The 22,866-nt window shown below is 44.0% G+C and overlaps 1 protein-coding gene across 3 annotated transcripts in view; it reads left to right on the top strand.

The window, feature by feature from the left end:
• hdac11 (histone deacetylase 11) overlaps window positions 1-22,866 on the top strand; it is a 114,690-nt gene that overhangs the window by 56,195 nt on the left and 35,629 nt on the right. The window lies entirely within an intron of this gene.

Below are 22,866 nucleotides of genomic sequence, written 5' to 3'. Positions count from 1 at the left end.
TTCAATGTAAAATGCATTCAGTGATTAATGTAATACAGGAGTTATAGGTATAGATATATTTTTTATGCAAAATCCTCAAAGTGATGGTAATTCCAATTGCTTTTTAAATGGTGAATTTGGAAGCTTATGTTGATGTCCATAGTTCCTTCCCATAAACTACTGGGAGCGGCAAAGCAAATTTGTGGGAAGGAAATTTCAATCAACGTGATCCATGTATTATCAGTTTATTTTTTGCCACAGGGCAAACTTGAAAGATTAAATTGTATTGAGCTTTCTGCATTAAAATGCAAATATAGAATTTTAGGCAGGACATTAGGCCAGGCAATGTTATCGTGCACGCATAATCCATTTGAATTGAATTCCCTTCTATGCAAGATCACCTAGTAGTTTGATGCCTTCATTAAAATTATGCAGGGAAGAATGAAATTTTCTTTTTGTGTAACAACATCATTCAAAATAATCTCAAGATCGTTTAAATGTGCTGTCAACTCTCCAAGGTCTATATTTTTTCATTCTGTCTGTTTTAATGGAACTTGGATATCATTGGATGTTTGCCATTTTACACATTTCACAGTTATGTTGTCCAGAAAACTTTAGTTTAGTTTAAAGATACGGCATGGAAACAGGCCCTTCGGCCCATTGAGTCCACACTGACCAGCGACCCCCGCGCATTAACATTATCCTACACACACTAGGGAAAATGTATACTTATACCAAACCAATTTACCTACAAATCTGTACGTCTTTGGAGCGTGTGAGGAAACCCATGATCTTGTAAAAAAAACCCACGCAGTCACGGGGAGAATGTACAAACTCTGTACAGACAGCAACCATAGTTGGGATCAACCCGAGTCTCCAGCACTGCAAGCGTTGTAAGGCAGCAACTCTACCGCTGCGCCACCGTGCCGCCCCAAATGTTGAACAACCTGGAATTGTTATTGACGTTTAAGGATTGCACAAACTTTCTGCAGTTCATACTGAACACAGTTTGCTGGACAAATGAAGTTCCATCTTTGGTGGTGAGGCCTCGTACTGAGGCTGAACCTTTCTGGTGTAAACTTATCATATGGCGCTGGGTTGGGGGAATGGGACAAACAATTCCAAGAAATGCTGAAAAGTTCTTGACAGCTGGATGACCACATCAAACCAGATCTCCCGGTTGCCAAACACTTTAATTCCCTTTCCAATTCCCACACTGACCTTTGTCCAGGGCCTCCTCCATTGTCAGTGAGGCCAAATGCAAACTGGAAGAACAGCATCTCATATTTCGCTTGGGCAGCTTGCAGTCCAGTGGTATGAATATTGATTTATCTCACTTCAAGTAACCCTCGCATCCCCCCTCTCTCCATCCCACCCCTACCCAAGTCATACTAGCTTGTCAAAGTTGTTTTGTTGAGTCTCATTGTCTGTAACTTGTTTTCACCTGGATCACAACTAATGATGGCCTTTTTCCTTTATCATCATTACTTTTTTGCATATCTTTCATTCATTTGTTCTATATCTCTCTATATCATCGTCTATATCTCTTGTTCCTTTCCCCTGAGGGTTCCGTCTGAAGGGTTTCGATCCCAAACGTCACCTATTCTTTTGCTCCAGAAATGCTGTCTAACCCGCGGAGTTACTCCAGCACTTGTGTCTATCTTCAAAACTTCAATATACTATTCATGTTTCCGATTTACTGTAATTCAGAAATAAAGTGTATGATGTTCTCATGCTCAACTGGTAATTACCTGCTCAACTGGTAATTTTTAGATTACTGTTCTGCCTTGATCGTATAGGTTATTTAAGTATTCAGATTTTGAAGTTTGTAAATACCCTTTTGTTTCCTCACCATTTAGTGAAATTATTTATTTAGGCTTCGGTTTTTAGGTGTACTTGCTGCAGTAATTACACGCAGTTGGTTTTGGTATAAGTTTGGCATTGTTGGTATATTGTTGATACCGTCCACTAGTTCTTGAGGCCTGAGATCGACATAAAAAGTTGGAGTAACTCAGCGGGAGAGGCAACATCTCAGGATAGAAGGAATGGGTGATGTTTCAGGTCAAGACCCTTCTTCAGACTGTGGTCTGAAGTCAATCTGAGGAAGGGTCTACACCCAAAACGTCACCCATTCCTTCACCCAGAGATGCTGCCTGTCCCACTGAGTTACTCCAGCATTTTGTGTTTATCTTCGGTGTAAACCAGCATCTGCAGTCCCTTCCTACACATGTTCGTGAGGTCTTTGTACTTTAAAGTGTCTATCAACCTTGAATATAGATTATTATTCTGCTGCCACAGTTCCCAGGAATAGAGAAATGCAAAGATTTATCATCCCTTGAGAGGAGAAATTTCACCCTGTTATTTTCTGAAAAGGGTGACTTCTTGTCTGAAAATATGCTCCATTTCTAGATGTTTGTACTGGGAAAAATATTCTCTTAGTGTTCACCCATTGTAGACACAAAATATGTTGCGGGGAATGGAGTGGGAATATGGAATTGAGATAAAGATTAGCTACGATCGTATCGTATTGAAAAGCAGAGCAGGTTCTACTACTTTTATAAGCACTCCTACTTTTCTGAGTTTCTACTATCAACCCCAGAAGAATTTTACTTTTCAATAAGATTATGTTACTACTAACACCCTCAGTTATGATTGCTCACTGAACAAGGGTGTCCCATTCCCCTCACCGCACATTAAGCACTAAACAGTGAGTAACTGCCTACCACAACCAGTGACCCTGTTACACCAAACTGCCCAGTGCCATTAACTTACACGTACGCACAGACTCACAAACACACTGTAACTCTTCCTTTCCAGCTCTTCGTTCTGTTCTATGATATGTTTGATCCTATGGTGGTGGCACAAACAGATCTAATTACAGGGTGTAACACCATGCTTAGTCTATTGGAGCCCCTGGCTGTATAATGGGTCATGAACCTATCCCCGATAATCCCCACATGTTGTGACTGTGAATGAGACACAACATGATTCGAGATGTCGATCTAATCGGTCTTTGTCCAGCATCACAAGAGGCCTTCTGGAAGAATCTCTCTTGGAAGAATCTCACTGAGGTTGTATGGTCCCTAAACACAAGAATAAAAGCAGGTGATTAAATACAGTTTAAATGGAAACATTTTGAAAGTGGGCAATTGCTGTGTAGAATTAGACTTTTACAATGACTGACAAGACAGCTTTTAATACAAACACCTACAGGTGGTCTGGAAGTTTCTGAATATACTGTAAAACCCCAGGCACTCAAAATATACCTTTATCACTGTATTGAGGAACTGTTCCTGGATGTACAAATACCCCAAATACTGATCGACAGAACAAATATGTCATTAAGCATTTTAAGGGATGTGTTGTTTGGCGACTGGATGGTCACTGAATATCCTTCATTTCATTCAGAACACTACAACAAGGTTCATTAACATAAACCAGCTTTCTCCTCTCTACTATCAGTCTGGAGAAAAGTCTTGACCTGAAATTTCACCTGTCCATTCCCTCCACAGATGTTGCCTGACTTGCTGAGTTCCTCCAGCACATTGTGTTTTGCTTAGGTTTTCAACATCTACAGTTCCTTATGTCTCCATTCATTCATGATTTTTCTCTACATAGTTTACAACAGGGCAAAATCAGGATGTCCCACACCGAATGGCCAGTTTCACTGACCGAGTTTTCCATGGGTGTTACATTGTTCAATAAAGTATCTTTTTACGAATGCCAATAAAAGAAATTGCCTTGTCAGTTTCCAAAGTGATCCACTATGAACTGGTAGCCTTCAATTTTGCAGACAATATTTATTGCTTGCAGGTTATCTGGCTGCATGTTTTGCTGAAGACCGGATCGCCTTTGTATTAAGGCTGCTTTCCACGTACAGTGCCCTCCATAATCTTTAGAACAAAGACCTATCATTTATTTATTTGCCTCTGTACTCCACAATTTGAGATTTGTAATAGAAAAAAAATCACATGTGGTTAAATTGCACATTGTCAGATTTTAATAAAGGCCATTTTTATACATTTTGGTTTCACCATGTAGAAATTACAGCTGTGTTTATACATAGTCCCCCCCATTTCAGGGCACCATAATGTTTGGGACACATGGCTTCACTGGTGTTTGTAATTGCTCAGGTGTGCTTAATTGCCTCCTTAATGCAGGTATAAGTGAGCGCTCAGCACCCTAGTCTTTCCTCCAGTCTTTCCATGACCTTTGGAAACTTTTATTGCAGTTTGTCAACATGAGGGCCAAAGTTGTGCCAATGAAAGTCAAAGAAGCCATAATGAGACTGAGAACCAAGAATAAAATTGTTGGAGACATCAGCCAAACCTCAGGCTTACCAAAATCAACTGTTTGGAACATCATTAAGAAGAAAGAGAGCGCTGGTGAGCTTATTAATCGCAAAGGGACTGGCAGGCCAAGGAAGACCTCCACAGCTGATGACAGAAGAATTCTCTCTATAATAAAGCAAAATCCCCAAACACGTGTCTGATAGATCAAAAACACTCTTCAGGTGTGTCATTGACCATTGTCTGCAGAAGCCTTCATGAACAGAAATACAGAGGCTACACTGCAAGATGCAAACCACTGGTTAGCCGCAAAAATAAGATGGCCAGGTTACAGTTTGCCAAGAAGTACTTAAAAGAGCAACCACCGTTCTGGAAAAAAAGTCTTGTGGACAGATGTGATGAATATTAACTTATATCAGAGTGATGGCAAGAGCAATGTATGGAGGAGAGAAGGAACTGCCCAAGATCCAAAGCATACCACCTCATCTGTGAAACATGGTGCTGGGGGTGTTATGGCTTGGGCATGTATGGCTGTTGAAGGTACTGGCTCACTTATCTTCATTGATGATACAACTGCTGATGGTAGTAGCGTAATGAATTCTGAAGTGTATCTGCTCAAGTTCAAACAAATGCCTCAAAACTCATTGGCCTGCATGCTGCAGCATATTTCATACTGCAGCAAGACAATGATCCCAAACATACTGCTATAGCAACAAAGGAGTTTTTCAAAGCTTAAAAAATGGTCAATTCTTGAGTGGCCAAGTCAATCACCCGATCTGAACCCAATTGAGCTTGGCTTTTATATGCTGAAGAGAAAACTGAAGGGGACTAGCCCCCAAAACAAGCATAAGCTAAAGATGGCAGCAATACAGGCCTGGTAGATCATCACCAGAGAAGACACCCAGCAACTGGTGATGTCCATGAATCGCAGACTTCAAGCAGTCATGGCATGCAAAGGATATGCAACAAAATACTAAACATGACTCCTTTCATTTTCACGACATTGCTGTGTCCCAAACATTCTGGTGCCCTGAAATGGGGGGGGACTGTGTATAAACACTGCTGTAATTTCTACATGGTGAAACCAAAATGTGTAAAAATGGCCTTTATTAAAATCTGACAATGTGCACTTTAACCACATGTGCTTTTTTTATTTCACAAATCTCAAATTGTGGAGTACAGAGTCAAATAAATAAATGATGGGTCTTTGTCCCAAACATAGAGGGCACTGTAATCTTGGATTAAACTTTACACCCCAATTCGCCATCGTCTAGTATACACATGCTAACCTTTATGCCTCGTGTACTAGGAGCCCAGATCTCTTTGTACTGCTACATTTTGTCTCACTCTAGTTAAGGAATAATTTACATTTTCAGTTGTTTTTCCATTGTGGATAACCTCTCATATATTGCACATTATATTCTATCTGCCCATAAATTGCCCCTTCATTCAGCCTATCCATATTACTTACTGAGTTTCCTTCTCACAACTTGATAATCCACCGTTTGCACCAACAGCAAAGTTTGGCTGCAATACAGTGGGTGCCTTCAATACAAGTCATTAATATAAATTTAAAATAGTTGAGGTATTGCCCTTGAATGAGTGGCATTGCCAATCTGCAAATGACGCACTTATCCTGACACACTGTGTCGTGGTGGTCAGCCACATCCCTATCCATGCCAAAATGTCACCTTTTTCCACCCACCCCACAAATCCCTTGTTATCCAGTGTGTTGCCGGGGATGATGCCGGGTTGACAATGACTACACCGACACTCACAGTAGAGTAAACTTGTGTAATGTGGTTTATTTATAGTGACACGAAAGTCCAAGTCCACATCCAGGCCCTGTCCCTCGTTGTCAGTGTGCATGTGAGGAGACGCTGGCAATGTCGGGCTTGCCCCAGCAGCTCAGTCTGGACTTGAAGGAGGAGGCATGGTGCTCTCAGGCTTGTCCCTACCGTTCGCCTTTGCCATGAGAGGAGGTGCTGGTGGTCTCAGGCTTGTCCTTGAAGCTTAGTATTTGCCCCAGTGGGTGAGCATAGTCCCTCTGTCTTTGGGCAGGTAAGAGGCTCTGGTGGTCTCAGGTTGCCCCAGCCGCTCAGTCTTGGCTTCAGCTGAGGCACTGGCTATCTAGGGCTTGTCCCAGCAGCTCAATCTTGACCACAGAACAGTGGTGCTGGTGGTCTTGGGCTTGTCCCAGCGGCTCAGGCTTCCTCCATACCTGCAACAGGGGAGCACAGGGAGCTCTGGCTGGAGCACCTGGGTTTGTTGATGAGTAAGTTGAAACGGCTCAGGTGGGCCAACGCAATATGAGCTGATTGGATACAGTTATTACCAATGGTGCTGAGGTTTGGCCTCTCCTGGCCTGTCTGCTGGTGATGGGGATAAGAGTGGCATCTGAGGGAGGAAGCGCTGTTACACCAGTTGTTATAGACATGGAGAACGGCAGATTTGTCAAACACTATTTCATAACACCATAGTGAATCTGATTGTGTTCTGCTATTCTAAAGCTGCTGCTGGGTATGATTCTAACTTCAAGTGCTGTCTGTGTGAAGTTTGCACATTCTCCCTGTGACCGTATCAGTTTCCTCCGGGTGATCTGGTTTCCTCCGACATCCCAAAGATGTGCGGGTTTGTAGATAAATTGACTTTCGAAAATTGCCCCGTAACGTGGATTGCCCCAAAATGGATGAGAAAGAGGATACCAATGAACTCGTGGAAATGGGTGATGGATTGTCGGCATGGTCTCGGAGGGCCAGAGGTCCAGTTTCCATCCTGAGTCTCTAAACTAAACTAAACTAAACTAAACTAAACTAAATGTTCTGCCATTGCTTTTTTCCAACAACAGATGTTAGCCAGATGGCCTAGAGGTTTTTGCTTTCCATCTCCCCTGTGTTGAACAGAGCCTTTTGAATTTGCAGGTTTCCAATCCTTAAAAAAAATCAAGAAAGCAGATTTGAGGGGATTTTGGTACATTTGATCGATTCATCAAGCAACTAGGCAGAAATTTCCTTTTCAAAACTCTGGGATCCAGGCCATCACATCCATTAGTTTATGTAGTACTTTTATTTCTAGGGCTGGAGCTTATTTTATGTTCCTCAATTCATGCACCCCTTGATTATCTGTTATTATGGGGATGTTTGCAGTATCTTCCACCTTGAAAACTGATGGCAAACTGATTTTTATGTTTCCCATTATTAATTATTGAGTCTCATCCTCGGAGGGAACAAAGTTTTAGCTGCTCATCCTTTTTGTATTTCTATTTATTATATTCATGAGTTTCCTCTCATACACTTTTCTTTCCCTCTTTAGAATGTATGTAAGCACCTTTGTATGATTTTTATAGTTCTCAATCCACTGGGCTACTGATCAATTTGAAAACTTTGGATGTCTGTTCTTCCAATGTGATATCATCTTTGCCTTCCTAAGTAGCCTCTAATATTGTGTCCTTGTGGCTTATTTCGCACTGAAATAGACCTTAGCTGTGATTTATGTAATTTCTTTTCAAATGTCTGCCACTGCTGTTCAACTGGTTTATCCTCTGATCGGCTTTTGGCTGCACTGCCATCGCTCTATTGTAATTGCCTTTATTTAGCTTTAGGACACTAATTTCAGACCCACACTTAAACTAGAATATGAAAATTCCACCTTGTCATGATTGCTCTTTCCTATGAAATCATTAATCAATCCTGACTCATAATACAAAACCAGATCTAGAATCTATCAGATTGGATTTTCAATGTATTACTCAACAAAACTACTTCTAACACACTCTACAAACTCATCACCGAGGCTACTATTGCCAATTTATTTTGCCTTGGAGTTATGGTTCCTTTCTTCATTATTTCTCACTTTATAAAGTGTAGCTACTGTAAGGGACCTTTCTGCTTCTCCCAGCAGTGACATCTTGCCTGAAGCCTTCCTGATTTTCACCAAAACACATATCTGATCCATCATTATTCTTCACCACTGGAGAAATCACATTCTTTTTAATAGAGCAACCCCATAAACTTTCCCTTTCTGTCTATCTTTTCATAAGACCTAAGTCGGGAGCAGAATTAGGCCTTCTCCCCGTAACCTTTGGCACCCTTACTATTAATTTCCGCTTTAAAATACCCATTGTTTTGGCCTCCACAATCGTTCGTGGCAATGACTTCCACAGATTCACCAGCCTTTGGCTAAAGAAATTCCTCCACATCTCCATTCGTAACGGTACGATCTAGACTCTCCCATTATTGGAAATATCCTTTCCAGGTCCACTCTATCTACGCTTTTCTTTATCTGGTACATTTCATTGAGATTGGAGTTACCAACATATTTGTTTGGTAAAGTTTCCCTTTAACTAAACCATGCTGATTTTAGGATTATTTGATCATGTGCTTCCATGTACCCCGAAACTTCATCCTTAATTAAATTTGATCAACCTCTGATGTCAGACTAACTGGCCTATAATTTCCTTTCTTTTGCCCCCCTCCCTTCTTAAACAGTGGAGTTACATTTGTGATTTTCTAGTCCTCTAGAACCATTCCTGACTAGTGATTCTTGAAAGATCACTATAATGGGGCCTTTTCACGGGGCGAGTTGACGCAAGATGTCACCAGAGTGAAGAGGTCGTGGTCCAGCACGAGTCTCGCACGATATAACGGGTTAGATAAAGAGTTCCCACGGTACTCGGCATTTCTGTTATTTGTGCGAGTGACTTGTCTGTTTCCCGAGCTTTCGCGTTAAATCTTGAATGAACATCGTGAACTACACGTGACACAAATGATGTAACTTTTTTTTTCACACACTATATATATCCTCCCTTGGTTGAATTGGCTCATTTGGAGACATATTTTACTGTGTATGTGGGAGACACAGATGGATTGAGCACAGTACCTCGGTCTTACTGTGTGTGGGAGAGGGGGAGAAAGAGACGTACACTCACAGAGGCAGAGTCTCTCAGCCTGTGTAAGAGGGAGGGAGAGAGAGAGAGAGGCACACACAAGGTGGATGTGAAATCTCACCTGCCTGTTTCAGTGACAGACACCCGCCGCCAGTAAATGAAGACACCCCCATCTGTCTCCCCCTCCTCTCCCTCGACTCCCCCACCTTTCCCTCCCAACTCCAGTCCCGTCCCGACCCCCTGGGAAACTGAATAGAGCAACAATATAGATATAGAAACTGAAACAATATAGAAACTGAATAGCGCAACATGGCAAAAACATCTCTGACACGCTTTACCCCCTTTCTTTGAGTTTTCTGGGAGCCATCTCTGCAAGTGTTCCTGTTAAAAAGATTATCCAACAATGACAATTAGGTGGGACGTCCTCGAAGGACACATGTTCCCTTGTCGATATTTTTACTCACCTTCTGTCCCCTCTGTCCAGCTTCCGGGTTTACCGTTCGCAGGAGTTCCCACGCTCTATATCTCTAAAATCTGATGTTAGGTAATGTCTAAAGGAACTGCAGACGCTGGTTAATGCTGGTTAATACGCACAGAAGGACACAAAATGTTGGTGTAACTCAGCAGGTAAGTCAGATCTGGGAAGAAAAACATAAAAAGCTGGAGTAAGTCAGCGGGTCAGGCAGCATCTCTGGAGAAAAAGAATAGGTGGCGATTCGAATCGGAGCCCTTCTTCAGACAGCCTAATCGGAATTGAGTCTGAAGATGTGTCTCGTCCCGAAACATCAGCTTTTTTTCTCCAGAGATGCTGCTTGACTCGCTGAGTTACTCCAGCTTTTTGTGTCTGTCTTCGGTTTAAACCAGCATGTGCAGTTCATTCCTTACACGGGTCTCTGTACAACATTGATTGGTAGCGTTCCGGACCCCTGGACCCGAGGACTCCGACCTGTATCTCTCAAAGAAGTACATGTGAAAAATTTCTCACGGACCATAAAAATGCGTAACCTTTCAGTAAAGTCCCTTTTAAAGTCCCTTTTAAAGATTATAGTTATTTTCTTGAATCTCATTAACATAACTCATGAATAAGTTGATGTCCATATGCGGATGCAAATCTTTATTTTTATTTATTTTTTAAATTCAATCCCACAGAAGATAATTTTTACTCACCTTCTGTCCCCTCTGTCCAGCTTCCGGGTTCACCGTTCGCAGGAGTTCCCACGGTACCCGCAAGAGTTATTACGGATATCGCACTGGCCACTACGTTCATATAATGTTGCAATACTCAACCACAAGTGTACAAGTCACTCTTGGAGAAATTCAAACTTTCTTGAATTTTCTCCCGAGTGACCAAGTTACACGACTACCCGCCGTTAGCGCTACGGTGGTCCACGGTGGTCCACGAATGCCGTACTGTTATCGCACGAGGTTCCCACGATGTTAAACTCCGGTTAACTCTTGCGTCAAGTCGCCCCGTGAAAAGGCCGCTTTAACGTCACCATAATCTCAACCGCTACCTCTTATAGACTCTGGGGTGTAGTTCATCTGGTCCAGGAGACGTATCCACCTTCAGACCTTTCAGCTTCCCAAGAACTTTCTCCTCAGTAATAGTGACAGCATTCACTTCTGCCCCCTGACTCTCTTGAATTTCTGGCAAATTGCTGGTGTCTTCCACTGTGAAGGCTGACGCAAAAAACGTATTCAGTTCATCCGACATTTCTTTCTTCACCATTACTACTTCTCCAGTGTCATTTTCCAGTGGTCCAATGTCGACTTTTGCCTCTCTTTTCCTCATTATAAATCTGAAAATAATTTTATATTATTGGCCAGCTAACTTTCATATTTCATATTCTCTCCCTATATTCCTTTTTTTGTTGCTTTCTGTTGGATTTTAAAAGTTTCCCAATGTTCCATCTTCCCACTAATCTTTGTCATGTTATATTCCTTCTCTTTTGCTTTGATGCTGTCTTGGACTTCCCTTGACAGCCACAATTGACTACTCATTTCCCCCCTAGTATGTTCCTTCCTCATTGGGATGAAAAAATCCTGCGTCTTCTGAATTATTCCCAGAAACTCCTATCATTGCTGCTCCACTGTCATTCCTGCTAGAGTCTCCTCCCAATCAACTTTAACCAGCTCCTCCATCATGCCTTTGTTGTTAGTTTAACTCAACAAAAACACCAATACATACTATCACAATGTTTAAAAGACATTTGGACAGGTACATGGATGGGATGGGTTAGTAAGACCAAACGCAGGCAGGTGTGACGAGTGTAGATGGGGCATTTTGATCACTGTGGGCAAGTTGGGTCGAAGGGTTGCCTTGCCTGTATGACTCTACAACTCTATCTGAATTCAGCTTCTCCTACTCAAACTGCAGGTTGAGTTCAATTACATTATGATCACTGCCACTAGCTGTTCCTTCGCCTTGAGCTCCTTAATCAAGGCTCGTTCATTGCACAACACCAAATCCAGAATTGCCTTTTCCCTACTGGGCTTGGCCAGGACCAGTGGGCTTGGTCATCTCATAAGCTTTCTACAAAAATCCCTCTCTTGGGATCCAGTACCAACCTATTTTCCCAGTCTACTGGCCTATTGACACCCCACTGGCCTCTGTAACATTGCCTTTCTTACATGCCTTTTCTATTTCCTTTTAAGTAATTTATGCCATATATCATGACTACTTTTCAGGCAACCAGGCAGGCAACACAGCCTTCAGGACTTAATTTTTCCGACAAATAACTGTGCCTATTTCCCTGACTATATTATCTTGTTACAAATGTTGTGTACATTCCCAGAAAGAGCCTTTAATTTTCTCTTCACATTTGACATGACTATGGCTGTACATATTGATGCACATCTGGTGGTTTGCTCTGGCCTTATCATTACCCCGCTGGCCCGCTCACTGCACTGCGCCATTGCTCTTCCCTTTCTCTTTACTTGTCTAAATAACCCTTGGCAAGACCCTTAACAGCATTGATGTGCAAAGGGATCTTTGGAGTCCAAGTTCATAGCTCACTGAAGGTGGCAGCACAAGTAGATAGGGTGTTAAAGACCGCGTATGGTATGCTTGCCTTCATTGCTAGGGGGATTGAACATAATGACAGCAAGTAATAGAGAGGAGGTTTACCAGAATGTTGCTTGGAGCGGGTTTCAGATACAGGGAGAGGTTGGATTGAGGTGAATTACTTTCTCTGGATCATCAGAGGTTAATGGGAGACTTGATAGAAGTATATAAAATTAGGAGAGGCAGAGATAGGACAGACCGTCAGAATCTATTTCCCAGGGTGGAAAAGTCCAGCTCTAGAGGGTATAGCAATGTGAGAGGGGGAAAGTTGAATGGAGACGTGCGGGGCAAGTTATTTACACAGAGAGTGGTGGGGGTCTGGAACAGATTGCTAGATGTGGTGGTGGAGGCAGATGCACTAGTGGTGTTTAAGAGGCTTTTATGTAGGCACATGGAAGTGTGGGGAATAGAGGGATGTGGATCATGTACAGGCAGATGAGATCAGTTTTACTGGCGTCATTTTCAGCACAAACATTGGGGGCCGAAGGGGCTGTTCCTGTGCTGTCCTGTTTTATGTTCTGTGTTATCTTAGCTCTGTGCTTCTATTTTCAGCCTAGCTTTTTTCCTTTCTGATTCAGCCTTTGGTGTCCCATTCTCTTGCCAAGCTATTTTGAATCCTTTCCCTCGTACAACCGCCCCACATCATCCTCCCCTTTCCTTCCCCTGCCTCTCCCCCCTCACTCACCCCACTCACCATGAGGATATTGGTGCAGTGCCTGTTGAGATGCAACCTGTCTGACTTGTAAAGAGGTCCAACCACGTTCATTCTCAGAAATAGCCTCATTTCCTGAGTACTATAAAACCCTCTCTTACACTCTCCATCCATGCATTCATAAAGTCACTGGACTATGCAGCACAGAAATGGGCCCTGCAGCCAAACTTGTCCATGCTAAACAAGATGCCTATCTGCGCTAGTCCCATTTGCCCACACGTGGCCAATATCCTTCTTACTCTTACTCCAGGTGTCTTTTAAATGGTATTGTTATATCTGCTTCAACCTGTATTCGATATTCAGGAAGGATAGACAGACATAAGGTGGATGAATTGAATGTGGAATTAGTAGTTAAGGTGGAATTAATATAGTTGGAATTAAGGAGACATGGCCCCAGGATGACCAAGGCTGGGAACTAAACATGCAAGGGTAGTCGATATTCAGGAAGGATCGACAGACACGACGAGGAGGTGGGGTGGCATTGCTGGTTAAAGAGGAGATTAATGCAATAGCAAGGAGAGACATTAGCTTGGATGCTGTAGAATCAGTGTGGGTAGAACTGTGAAATAGCCAAGGGCAGAAAACGCTTGTTGGAGTTGTATATAGACCACTAAACAGCAGTCGGGAGGCTGGAGATAACATCAAGCAGGAAATTAGTGATGCGTGTAGTAAAGGTACAGTAGTTATTATGGGTGACTTTAATCTACATATAGATTGGGCCAACCAAATTAGTAGCAGCATTGAGGAGGAGGATTTCCTGGAATGTATTCGGGATATTTTTTTAAACCAATACTGTATGTAGAGGAACCTACTAGAGGGCAGGCCATCCTAGACTGGGTATTGTGTAAAGAGGAAGGATTAGTTCATGATATTGTTGTGCAAAGCCCCTTGGGCAACAGTGACCATAATATGGTGGAATTCTTTTAAATGGTATTGTTATATCTGCTTCAACCTCTTTCTTGGCCAGCTCATTCCATACGTGCACCAACCTCTATGTGAAGAAGTTGTCTGTCCAGTCTCATTTATGTCTTTACCCTCTAACCTCAAACCGATACCCTCTGGTTTTTGATTCTTGTTCCTTGGGACTGTGTGCATTTACTTTATCTACGCCCCTCAAGATTTTAATCACCTTTATAAGGTCACCGCTCAGTCTACTACAAGCAACAAATAACATCCTCACCTGCTCAGTCTTTCCTTTCTAACTCATGCCCTTGAGTATTGGCAACATTGTAAATTTTAACAGCACTCTTTCCAACTTAATGGTATCTTTCTTAGAGCATGGTAATCAAAATTGTATGTAGTATTCCAAGTGTGGTCTCACTGTCCTATCTTCCCATTCCTGCCCTAGGCTACATGTGACGACTTTAACTAAGCTTTCAAACCACAGACTGAATATAAAATTGGGCTGCAAATATAAAATGACTCTCCACACTCACATCAAACTCGTAGGAGAATTTCCCTTTTCAGGCTTGATGCCTGTTTTGAGTTGAGCACACATAGTGAATTGAAGGTCCTGTTTCTCTATGTCATTTGAAGTTTCTACGTGACCTGAGCTTTAGAATTCCAAAACCTATGAGTAGAACCTCTCTGCAATATGTCGACAATTCACGTTCGGATGTCACAGTAATAATCATTCCAGGAAATGGAAGTTTAACAATTGAAGGCCTGGAATTATCATACATTATTTAGGCAGGGATGAGAGTTTCCCTGTGCATATGGATTGTGCTGAGTGGCCTTTATGGTTTAATGCTGATAAGGACGTCAAAAGCTGAATGCTGACACTTATCTTGTGCTGTACTGCTACTGCTGTGCAGATTTGTCATTGAACAGTGGCCATGAGCATTACGTCTGAATCAGCACAGCTGATGCCGTGGACAATAAAATGCCCATGGGGCAACATGGATAGAGTAAGGTCCTATTGCCCTTGAGCATTTTATTGGATGAGTTTACAATATCATTTTTCCATGAAATTACTTTATGACCAAATATTTTGATTTATTTTTTAATTGCATACAGATATATGCACAAGTTTGTTTCTCAGTAAAATCTGCTTAAATTTATTCAAATCCAAGCATACATTTTCAAAGTATGTGCCAGTTATAAACAAGTTAATAGTTTTCCATTTTGTACTGACTGTTTAAATTGCTCTTTTGGTGCATTGATTAAAAATCTCCTAGTTCCTGAAAATTTGAGTCATACAGTTTGTAACAGAGAATGGTGCAGCATAATAAACAGGCCATTCACCCCACAGTGCCCATGCCGAACATGATGCTAAGACCATCTCTTTTCTCCCTGTGCATAATCCATATCCCTCCATTTCCTTATTCCTATCCAAATCCCTCTTAAATGCACCATTGTTTCTGCCTCAATCACCATACCTGGCAGCGCATTCCAGGTACTCACCACCCTCTGTGTAAAAAAGGGTTGCCCTGCACGGTTAATTCGGTGTGTTTAAGCTAAAGAGTGGGTGGCGGGGGGGGGGTTGGAGTCAACCACATGGAAGCGTATGTGTGCAGTTAATGGGAAAGAGAGTGTAGGAAAGGTCACGTTTAAACTAACAGGGCAGGGGGATGGGACCCACTGCAAGGAGACAGAGGGGCATAAAAGGAGGACAGAAGCAACAGGTAGAAGGGAGAGAAGAAAAACTAACCTGAAAGCTTTGTGCCTTAATGCGAGGAGCATTCGTAATAAGGTGGATGAATTGAATGTGGAATTAGTAGTTAAGGAATATGATATAGTTGGAATTAAGGAGACATGGCCCCAGGATGACCAAGGCTGGGAGCTAAACATGCAAGGGTAGTCAATATTCAGGAAGGATCGACAGACACGAAGAGGAGGTGGGGTGGCATTGCTGGTTAAAGAGGAGATTAATGCAATAGCAAGGAGAGACATTAGCTTGGATGCTGTAGAATCAGTGTGGGTAGCACTGCGAAATAGCCAAGGGCAGAAAACGCTTGTTGGAGTTGTATACAGACCACTAAACAGCAGTAGGGAGGTTGGAGATAACATCAAGCAGGAAATTAGAGATACGTGTAGTAAAGGTACAGGGGTTATCATGGGAGACTTTAATCTACATATAGATTGTGCCAACCAAATTAGTAGCAGCGCTGAGGAGGAGGGTTTCCTGGAATGTAGACGGGATATTTTTTTAAACAAATACTGTATGTAGAGGAACCTACTAGAGGGCAGGCAATCCTAGACTGGGTATTGTGTAAAGAGGAAGGATGTTAGCAATCTTGTGCAAAGCCCCTTGGGCAACAGTGACCATAATATGGTGGAATTCTGCATTAGGATGGAGAGTGACACGGTTAATTCGGTGACTAGGGTCCTGAACTTAAAGAAAGGAGACTTTGAAGATATGAGATGGGAATTGGCTTGGATAGACGGGCAAATTATACTTAAAGGGTTGGCGGTGGAGATGCAATGGCGAAGATTTATAGACCGCATGGATGAACTCCAAAAAATGTTCATCCCTTTCTGGCGAAAAAATAAAAGGGGGAAGGCGGCTCAACCATGGCTAATGAGGGAAATCAAGGATAGTGTTTAATCCAAGGAAAAGGAATTGGCTAGAGGAAGCAGCAAACTGGAGGACTGGGAGAAATTTAGAATTCAACAGAGGAGGACAAAGGAGTTAATTAAAAGGTGGTAAAAAGGGCATGAAAGAAAGTTTGTGGGGAATATAAAAACTGACTAAAAGTTTCTTTAGATATGTAAAAAGGAAAAGATAAGTGAAGACAAATGTAGGTCCCTTACAATCAGAGACAGGTGAATTTATAATGGGAATCAAAGAAATGGCAGAACAGTTAAATAAGTACTTTGGTTCTGTCTTCACTAGGGAAGACACAAACAATCTCCTAGATATCCACGGGGACCAAGGATCTAATGGGAGGGAGAAATTGAAGGGAACACATTAGTCAGGAAATGGTGTTAGGTAAACTGTTGGGACTGAAGGCTGATAAATCCCCGGGGCCTGATGGTGTGCATCCCAGAGTACTCAAGGAGTTGGCCCTAGAAATCGTGGGTGCATTTTCCAATGTTCTCTCGACTCTGGATCAGTTCCTGTGGACTGGAGGGTAGCCAATGTAACCCTACCTTTTAAGAAAGGAGGGCGAGAGAAAACGGGGAATTATAGACCAGTTGGCCTTGCATTGGTAGTGGGGAAGATGCTTGAGTCGATTGATAATTATGTTATAGCAGCGCATTTGGAAAGCAGTGACAGGATCGATCAAAGTCAGCATGGATTTAGGAAGGGGAAATCATGCTTGACTAATCTTCTGGAATTTTTTGAAGATGTAACAAGTAGAATGGATGAGGGAGAGACAGTGGATGTGTTTTTTTCTGGACTTTCAAAAAGCCTTTGACAAGGTCCCACACAAGAGATTAGTGTGCAAAATTAGAGCGTGTGGTATTGGTGGTGGGGTATTGACATGGATAGGGAATTGGTTGGCAGACAGGAAGCAAAGAGTAGGAAATAATGGGTCCTTTTCAGAATGGCAGGCAGTGATTAGTGGGGTGCGGCAAGGCTCGATGCTGGGACTCCAATTATTTACAATATATATTAACGATTTAAATGATGGAATTAAATGTGACAAAGCTATGCGACAGTGTGAGCTGCGATGAGGATGCTATGAGGCTGCAGGGTGAGCTGCGATGAGGATGCTATGAGGCTGCAGGGTGACTTGGATAGGTTGGGTGAGTGGGCAGATGCAGTAGATGCAGTATAATGTGGATAAATGCGAGGTTATCCACTTTGCTGGCAAGAACAGGAAGGCAGATTATTATCTGTCAGATTCGGAAAAGGGGTACAATGAGAACTGGGTGTGCTTGTACACCAGTCACTGAAAGTAAGCATGCAGGTACAGCAGGCAGTAAAGAAAGCTAATGGAATGCTGGCCTTCATTGCAAGAGGATTTGAGTTTAGGAGCAAGGAGGTCCTACTGCAATTGTACAGGGCCCTGGTGAGACTGTACCTGGAGTATTGTGTGCAATTTTGGTCTCCTAATTTGAGGAAGGACATATTGCTATTGAGGGAGTGCAGCGTAGGTTCATCAGGTTAATTCCCAGGGTGGCAGGACTGACATATGATGAGAGAATGGGTCGACTGGGCTTGTATTCACTGGAATTTAGAAGGATGAGAGGGCATCTTATAGAAACATATAAAATTCTTAAAGGATTGGACAGGCTAGATGCAGGAAAAATGTTTCTGATGTTGGGAGAGTCTAGAACCGGGGGTCACAGTTTAGAATAAGGGGTAGGCCTTTTAGGACTGAGATGCGGAAAAACTTCTTCACCCAGGAAGTTGTGAATCTAGTGGAATTCTCTGCCACAGAAGGCAGTGGAGGCCAATTCGCTGGATGTTTTCAAGAGAGAGAGTTAGATTTAGCTCTTCGGGCTGAAGGAATCAAGGGATATGGGGGCAAAAGCAGGAACGGGTTACTGATTTTAGATGATCAGCCATGATCATATTGACTGGCGGTGCTGGCTTGAAAGGCCGAATGGCCTACTCCAGCACCTATTTTTCTATGTTTCTATGCACTTCCTTTAAACATTGCCTCTCTCACCTTAAAGCTCTGCCCTCTAGTATTTGATTTTTCTCTCCAGAGAAATAGGTTCTGCCTGTCTACCCTGTCAAGGCCTCTCATAATGTTATGGATTTCTGTCAGGTTTCCCAAAACCTCCATCGTTCCAGTTAAAATAATCCAAGTCTGCCCAATATCTCGCTGTAGCTAATATCCCCTAATACAGACAACATTCTGGTAAACCTCCTCTGCATCCTTTCCAAAGCCTCCACATCTTTCCGGTAAAGGGGTGACCAGATCTGTACGCAGTATTCCAAATGTGGTCTAGCCCAAGTCCTATAAACCTGCATCATGACTTCTTGGGTGAGTGAGCAGATGCATGGCAGATGCTGTTTAATGCGGATAAATGTGAGGTTATCCACTTTGGTAGCAAAAACAGGGAGGCAGATTATTATCTAAATGGTGTCAAGTTGGGAAAAGGGAAAGTACAACGGGATCTGGGATGAGAGGGGATCTTATTGAAACATATAAGATTATTAAGGGGTTGGACACGCTAGAGGCAGGAAACATGTTCCCGATGTTGGGGGAGTCCAGAACCAGGGGCCTCAGTTTAAGAATAAGGGGTAAGCCATTTAGAACGGCGGTGAGGAACTTTTTCACACAGAGGGTTGTGAGTGTGGAATTCTCTGCCTCAGAGGGTGGTGGAGGCCGGATCTCTGGATACTTTCAAGAGAGAGCTTGATAGGACTCTTAAAGATAGCGGAGTAAGGGAATATGGTGAGAAGGCAGGAGCGGGGTACTGATTGTGGATGATCAGCCATGATCACATTGAATGACAGTGCTGGCTTGAAGGGCCGAATGGCCTACTCCTGCCCCTATTGTCTATTGACTCTTATACTTAATTCCCCGACCTATGAAGTTAAGCATACCATATGCCTCTTTACCACTCTATCTTTTTCAGTTCCCACTTTCAGGGACTTGAGAAACTCTAGATCCTTCTGTATATCAATGCTGTTGAGGGTCCTGCAGTAATTGTATATTTTCCTCTTACATTTGACGTCCCAAAGTGCAACACCTCACACTTGCTTGAACTAAACTGCATCTGCCATTTCTCTACCTAATTCTGTAGCTGATCTATATCCCACTGTATATCTTGACAGCCTTCCTCACAGTCCAGGTCCTCAGCAATTTTGGTATCATCTGTAAACATACTAACTAACCCAGCTACATTTCAGTCCAAATCATTTATACACATAACAAACAGCAGAGGTTCCAGCACAGATCCCTGTGAAACCCCGGGTACACAAAAATGCTGGAGAAACTCAGCGGGTGCAGCAGCATCTATGGAGCGAAGGAAATAGGTAACGTTTCGGGCCGAAACCCTTCTTCAGACTGGGTTCAGACTTCAGAAAAAGGGAGGAGGAGGAGCCCGAGGGCGGGGGGATGGGAGGAGACAGCTCGAGGGTTAAGGAAGGGGAGGAGACAGCAAGGGCTAGCAAAATTGGGAGAATTCAATGTTCATGCCCGCCGGACGCAGACTACCCAGGCGGAATATGAGGTGTTGTTCCTCCAATTTCCGGTGTTGCTCGCTCTGGCAATGGAGGAGACCCAGGACAGAGAGGTCGGATAGGGAATGGGAGGGGGAGTTGAAGTGCTGAGCCACCGGGAGTTCAGGTAGGTTATTGCGGACTGCGCGGAGGTGTTCGGCGAAACGATCGTCCAACCTCCGCTTAGTCTCACCGATGTAAATCAGCTGGCATCTAGAGCAGCGGATGCAGTAGATGAGGTTGGAGGAGATACAGGTGAACCTTTGTTGCACCTGGAACGACTGCTTGGGTCTTTGAATGGAGTCGAGGGGGGAGGTAAAGGGACAGGTATTGCATTTCTGCCAGTTGCAACGGAAAGTGCCCGGGGAGGGGGTGGTACGGGAGGGAAGGGAAGAATTGACAAGGGAGTTGCGGAGGGAGCGGTCTTTGCGGAAGGCAGACATGGGGGGAGATGGGAAGATGTGGCGAGTGGTGGGGTCACGTTGGAGGTGGCGAAAATGGCGGAGGATGATTTGTTGTATTTGCCGGCTGGTGGGGTGAAAGGTGAGGACTAGGGGGACTCTGCCTTGTTGCGAGTGCGGGGATGGGGAGAGAGAGCAGTGTTGCGGGGTATGGATGAGACCCTGGTGCGAGCCTCATCTATGGTGGAGGAGGGGAATCCCTGTTCCCTGAAGAGCGAGGACATTTCCGATGCCCTGGTGTGGAACTTCTCATCCTGGGAGCAGATGCGGCGTAGGCGGAGGAATTGGGAGTAGGGGATGGAGTCCTTACAGGGGACAGGGTGGGAAGACGTGTAGTCCAGATAGCCATGTGAGTCAGTGGGTTTGTAGTGTATGTCGGTCAGAAGTCTATCCCCTGCGATGGAGATGGTGAGGTCAAGGAATGGTAGGGAAGTGTCGGAAATGGTCCAGGTGTATTTGAGTGCCGGATGGAAGTTGGTGGTGAAGTGGATGAAGTCAGTCAGTTGTGTGTGGGTGCAGGAGGTGGCCCCAAAGCAGTCGTCAATGTAACGGAGGTAGAGGTCGGGGATGGGGCCCTGGTACGTATTGAACAAGGATTGTTCGACGTACCCGACAAAGAGGCAGGCGTAGCTGGGGCCCATGCGTGTGCCCATAGCTACGCCTTGTGTTTGGAAATGGGAGGAGTCAAATGTAAAGTTGTTGAGGGTGAGTACCAGCTCCGCTAGGCGGAGGAGAGTGTCAGTGACTGGGTATAGGTTGCTCCTCTGGTCGAGGAAGAACCGGAGGGCTTTGAGGCCATCCTGGTGGGGGTTGGAGGTGTAGAGTGACTGGACGTCCATGGTGAAGATGAGGGGGTGAGGGCCTAGAGAGTGGAATGCGTGGAGGCGGCGGAGAGTGTCTGAGGTGTCTAGAACATAGGTGGGAAGGGATTTGACCAAGGGGGATAGTATGGAGTCAATGTATGTGGGGATGAGTTCGGTGGGGCACGAACAAGCAGAGACAATGGGTCTGCCGGGTGAGCCGGGTTTGTGGATTTTGGGGAGAAGGTAAAAACGGGCCGTGCGGGGCTGGGGAACGATGAGGTTGGAAGCTTGGTCGGGCAGGGCGTGGGAATTGATGGTCGGTGATGGTGCTAGATATGGTGGCCTGGTGCTCGTCAGTGGGGTCATGGTCCAAGGGTAAGTAGGAGGAGGTGTCCGAGAGTTGGCGCGTGGCCTCAGCTTTGTAGAGATCGACGCGCCAGACTACCACGGCACCTCCCTTGTCGGCTGGTTTGATAACCCAATCTGGGTTGTTGCGGAGTGATTCAATGGCAGTGCTTTCAGGGGGGGAGAGATTGGAGTGAGACAGGGGAGTGGAGAAGTTGAGGCGGTTGACGTCGCGGCGGCAGTTCTGGATAAAGAGTTCCAAAGCCGGGACGTCACGAGGGGGGTTCCACGAGGAGGGAAAAGGGGTCATCATTGGGGGGCGAGGACTCCTTCCCATGGAGGTGTGCTGTGAGGCGCGGAGACCTGTGAAACCCCACTAGTTTTGGCCTCCAGCCTGAATATTGTCCTTCCACCATCACCATCTGTCTTCTATCAGTAAATCCGTTCCAAATCCATACAACCAAGTCACTATAAATCATGTTTGTTTTAATCTTCTGGTCAGTCTACCATGGGGGACTTGATGAAATGCCTTATTATAATCCATGTGGACAACATCCACCGCCCCATCATCATTGATCACCTTTGTAACCTCATCCAAAAACTCGATCAAGTTAGCAAGACATGACCTGGCGTGTATAAACCCATGCTGACTATCCCAAATTAACCTATTCTCCTTCAAATGGGAATAAATCCTATCCCAAAGAATCCACTCCAATAGCTTCCCTACCACTGATGTGAAGCTCACTGGCCTATAATTTCATAGATTCTCTCTACTTCTTAAATTAAAGGAGCAGCATTAGCTACTCTCCAGTCCTCTGAGACCGCCTATGGCCTGCAAAGACACAAAGATCTTTGTCAAAGTTCCTGTAGTCTTCTCTCTTGCCTCTATCAATAACTTGGGATAACTCCCATCAGGTCTTGGAAATGTATCGAGGGCCCATCACGTCCTTAATCTCAACCAACCTTTGCACATTACTGTCCTCTACACTTATCTCACTGTCCACCATGTCCTTCTCCTTGGTGAATACAGATGCAACATCCTGGTTTAGTTACTCTCCTACATTCCAGACTCCAAGCACAAATTCCCTGTTTGATATTAGAGCGATCCTACCTTCTCCCCAAGAGTTACCCTCTTGTTTTTAACACTGGTATGAAGAGCTTAGGGATTTTCTTGAATATGACTCACCAAAGCCATATTGTGACCTCTTATAGCCCTTCTACTTTGGCCGCTTGAGTTCTTTCCTCTCTTTATACTCCTCAAA

This window comes from Amblyraja radiata, chromosome 18 (genome assembly GCF_010909765.2).
Source record: "Amblyraja radiata isolate CabotCenter1 chromosome 18, sAmbRad1.1.pri, whole genome shotgun sequence".
NCBI classification, from domain to species: Eukaryota; Metazoa; Chordata; class Chondrichthyes; order Rajiformes; family Rajidae; genus Amblyraja; species Amblyraja radiata.
The sequence above is the reverse complement of the archived record's forward strand: the minus strand, read 5'-3'. Positions and strand labels throughout refer to the sequence as shown.